Below are 5,000 nucleotides of genomic sequence, written 5' to 3'. Positions count from 1 at the left end.
TTTTTTTGTTGTTTTTTTTTTGGTGTGTTTTTGGGTTGGATTGTTTTTGTTTTGTTTTTTAAATCCATGAGGATATTTCATTTTCCGGTTTTTCTGCCCGAATTTTGAAATGGGCGTTCTGTCGGTGTCGTGGTTTGACAGTTGAGTAGAAAACCGGATGAGTTCTTGTTTTCGTTGCCGTCACGTGTACGGCGAGCGTTTTTGACACCTCGCAAACCAATCGGGATCTCGTTTTGTTTGCCTTTCGGGTGTATTCATCATTATCGCTTATTTATTCTGGAGACTGTTGTTTTATTTAGTTTTTTCTTTTCTTTCTTCTTCTTCTTTGTTTTCTTTTGTAGATATTTGGTTTTCAATTATTATTATTTTAAATTGACTTTTTTTTTTTAACTTTATTTAAATTTTTATATCGGTTGCATTTTTTTTCATCCCTACCCCCTCCCCCCCCCCCCTTATTTTAATTTCACTAGTGTATTTTGTATTACTTTATAAACTTTGTTTTCTTATTCATTGGTGGGGGATGGGAGGAATCGGGGTTGGGGGGATCTTTTGTTGTTATTTCTGCTGGTGCTGTTTGTCTTGTTATAGTTGTTGTTTTTAACTTTACTTTTCTTTCTTAGATCATCATCATCATCATTATCACCATCAACAACAACGACAACAAGAACAACAACAGCAATAACAACAAAACATCTATATAATGGAGGCATAATTTAAGTTGTTTTTGTTTTTTTCTCTCACCCTCCCCCCCTCTCCCCATGTTTTTTGGGGGTTTTGTTTTTAAAGTATATTTTATAGCGTCTAACTAACGTTTTCCAAACGTCATATGTATTTATAATAATATGTGATAGCCCATTTGTCCTTAAGACTGATAAATGAGCGATTTTCTACTTGTAAGTATGTTCGAATAGGCATCTGATTTTTGGGCCGTAATCCCGTGAAATGCTGTGTATTAGCATATAAGCTTTAAAGCTTTCGTAGCAAGGAAGGTTTCTGGCTCAATCCCTTCTTCAGGTGGAATAGATGAGAGAGAGAGAGAGAGAGAGAGAGAGAGAGAGAGAGAGAGAGAAGAGATGACGGAGAGTGAGAGAAACAATTACAGAGGGAGAAGCAACTTCCGCCCTTTACTTCCACTCTTTCTACTTCCCTCATGCGCCCTCCCTTTCATCCCCCCCCCCCCCCCAGCCCATCCTTCCTTCTGCGTACCCCTTCCTTCCAGCAGACACCGTAAAGAAAACAGAATGGTCTTCCCATTATTGGGATCAAGACTTTTCTATTTACCCTGGGAAGATGTCCGGGAACAAATGATGGATGTGGCAGACAAACTTGTCTGGGACATCAACCTAGTGCTATCCCTGGTACTGCGAGCTGTTACAAAGGCAAGCGATGTTAGGCGTGGTCAGTGGCCAAATATTATGACCAAATACCAGATGGATGACAAAACTCTGGTCTCGACAATTTTTCATACCACACCCCATTCGACTCAAGTGAGAATGAGTACGCAGCTGTAGGCCGCGCGGGATATTATTATTAATTGCAAAAGCGATAGGACATTGAGGACGCCTAACGTGTTACTTGTACTGTATGAATTGGTATCGTTCGTGCCCTAATATGGCCTTTTAAGGGTCATAGATATAGCAATATGAAGCGTTGTGCGCATGGTTGTTGGATCCATGGAAACGCCCCAGCCCCATACACACAAAATGTCTATAATTTCATTTAATTTTCAAAAATATATTTAGCCGGGGTGGGGTGGGGGGATCAATTCACTTTCTATCCCAAGCTTTTTTCAACAACTCCCACTGTACCTCCCTCCCCCCCTCCCCCACCCCATGAGATACATGATCTCCTCCCCCCCCCCCCCCCCCCCCCTCCCACTCCCCCCCCCCCCCCCCCCTTTTTTTCCAATTTTTCCCCATGTACTCAACGCCCTCGCTAATGGAAACGCCATTATCATTATTATATTTCGCTTCATTTAAAAGCATGTAACCGCTCCCCCCCCCCCCCCCCCACCCTCCCCATCAGACCGCCCTTTATTTACATTTGTTTTTGTTTTTGGATTGTTACTTATTTATTTATTTAATAATTTATTTATTGTTTGTTTATTGTATTTATTATTGTTTATTTATTAATTTATTTATTGTTGATATTATTGTTATTATATTATTATTATTATTATTATTATTATTATTATTATTATTATTATTATTATATTATTATTATTATTATTATTATTATATTATTATTATCGTTCATCTCTTTCTCGAATCTCCTCCTCCAGGTCTCCAGCGGGCGGCCACTTCTCAGTGGTTATTATTTACTTACTTATCATCTTGGTTCCTTGGTGGCGCCAACAAACTTCCTCCAGGCATCTCTGTCCTGGGCCAGCCAGCTCAGCTCATTTCCATTTCCATGTCAATCCAGCCTTTTTCATCTCCCCTTCAACTGTCCTCCTCCGGGTGTCCAATGTTCTGCCTCTCTTTCTCTTTCCCGGTGGGGACCATCTTAGTGCTGTGTAAGGCAGTCTAGACATTTTCATTCGGAGAACTCCGCAGCGTTTGTCTGTGTTGAACCCGTGACCTCAAGAAGTCGGGTAGTGAAGACTCTAGTTAGACTAAGCTTTGAAGCAGCTTTTTTTAGGGGGGGGGGGGGGGGGGGGGGGGGGTCAAGGATGGCTCATAAGGTGGAGTCGCGATCTCCCTGGCCGGGCGGATTTGTCGTGCGAGTGAGGTTGCGGGTTCGAACCCCCCATCGCCGCTGCGAAGTTTTTATTCTCTGTTGTCTTCTGGCACTTTCCTACTCACTTCATTTCTTGTTATTTTCATCGGAGAATGTGACTCAGCCATTTCCATCGTCTGTGCTTGACTTTATCCACAATGTTTTGCATTCTTGTGCGCCTGGAGTGGATGTTAGTGGGTATCATCACCATCATTGTTTTTTTCACCCTGGGTCAGGCTATAGGCCACAGACAAGCAGTTTCCGTCCCTCTCTATATTGAGCTAACATTTTTTCTTTATCTCGATCCATATCTTATAACTTCTCTGTATATCAGCTTCTTTAATTCTTCTCCATGTTCCCCGTGGCCTTCCCTTGATCTTCTGCCCTGAGGATTGGAACCCTTCAATACTTTATTTGTTGTAATGGAGTCATTCTTTCTAAGGGGTGTGTCCAATCGTAGCCATCGTTAACTTATAGCCTGACACTGACCAAAAAATTACGTGAAAATGCCAGTCTTTGGCCACAAAAGAAAACAAATCGTGAGTTGTATTCAATACTTCAACCAATGGGACCACTTGTCTCCATGAGCACTACTAACGACAACTCACTCGGCGGTGCAAAATCTAAATAATGACGTCAAAATGCCAGTCTTTTGGGTCTCATTGTCAGGCAAGAACTTAACGATGGCTACGGTCCAATCCACCTCCATCGTTTTCTTCCTATTTTCTCTCCGTTGTTTTCTATTGTGTTCTTTTCCATACTTCTTCCTTCTTAATTCAATCCATCCATAATTTTATTCTGAGTAGCTATATAAATGCTCAGATTTTTATGCGCTTTATTGATACCAGACGAGACAATAAAAAAAATATTTAAAAAAACAACGTAAATTGGAACAAGGTTTTTCTCTTGTTTTACGACATTGTAATCTTGCCGAAAACACAATTCTGCCATACTCTGGAATTGTATCTGCGGTGAAATAAAAAGGGTTGGGGGGGGGGGGGGGTGAAATGGGGAGGTAGGGAATTCGGTTTGAAAGAGTGGGTGATGGGAAGGGCCGGTGGGGGATTGAAAGATTATGCGGTGATGATTTGGGGGGGGGGGGGGGGAGGGAGGTAGCGTTTTATTTTCCTCTAATTAACAGAAGATAACCGGGGTTAATTTCACGCATATTTCTGGTTGATGGGTTAGCCAATGTTTTGATTTAATATAATAATATACACCTCTCTCTCTCTCTATCTTTCTCTCTCTCTCTCTCTCTCTCTCTCTCTACTCTCTCTCTCTGTATATATCTCTATTTCTCTCTCTAGTCTCTGTCTCTCTACTCTCTCCCTCTATCTCTCTCTATCTATCTATCTATCTATCTATCTATCTATCTATCTATCTATCTATCTATCTATCTATCTATCTGTCTGTCTGTCTGTCTGTCTGTCTGTCTATCTATCTATCTATCTATCTATCTCTCTCTTTCTCTCTTCTCTCTCTCTATCTCTCTCTCTACTCTCTCTCTCTATATATATATATCTCTCTTTCTCTCTCTACTCTCTCTCTCTCTCTCTCTCTCTCTCTATCTCTCTGTCTATCTCTCTTTTTTCTCTCAAAAGAAAATTCGGTCTAAAATAAAATTGAAATAAGAGTTTTCTGTTGTTTAAAATGAAATGAAGATTTAAACAAACAAAAAATTGAGCCAAAATTTTAAAAAAAAAAAAAAAGACAAAAAGAGGGAAAAAAAAAACGGTTTGAAAACACAGCATGGTGTGTGCAGGCACGGGGCAGACATTGGAACACCGGGACTCGAAACCATTAATTTTTTCCCTCATAAAAAAAAAAAAAAAAAAAAAAAAACAAAAAGCCGAGCCGGGGCCGAGCCCGAAAAGAATGGAAAGAAAAAAGTTCTGGGGCCCTCAATAAAGTTATCGTGAAGACGAAATTTTAAAATTAAATAATATTTTTTTATTTAAAAAATTGGGGGGGGAAATTTGGGGGGGGGGGCGTGGGGCGGGGGAAAAAAAAACTAGAAAGAAAAAGACGAGACAGACGAAACGTGAAAGCGTTTCCCCGTGAAAATTTTAAACATTCATTCACCGGGGATTGGGGAAAAAGGGAATAGTGAAGAGTGGGGCGTTTTTTTCAAAACCTTTTTTTATATTTCTTTTCCCAACCCCCCTTTTCCCCAAAAAAAAGACCTTATATGCTCTAAACCCCCCCCCTCCCTCCCCCCCTTTCCCTCTCTCCCCCCCCTCCCCTCTCTTTTCCCCCTCTTCCCCTCCCTCCCTCCCTCTCTC

The 5,000-nt window shown here is 40.9% G+C and overlaps 1 protein-coding gene across 1 annotated transcript in view; it reads left to right on the top strand.

Annotated features, from left to right (window-relative positions):
- Positions 1-5,000, top strand: part of LOC144956069 (tyrosine-protein kinase RYK-like) — a 165,245-nt gene that overhangs the window by 56,917 nt on the left and 103,328 nt on the right. The window lies entirely within an intron of this gene.

Source organism: Berghia stephanieae, chromosome 10 (assembly GCF_034508935.2).
Source record: "Berghia stephanieae isolate SIO BIC M18660-M18661 chromosome 10, UCSD_Bste_1.3, whole genome shotgun sequence".
Taxonomy (NCBI): Eukaryota; Metazoa; Mollusca; class Gastropoda; order Nudibranchia; family Aeolidiidae; genus Berghia; species Berghia stephanieae.
Note: the sequence above shows the minus strand (reverse complement) of the source record. Positions and strands in the feature narration are given on the sequence as shown.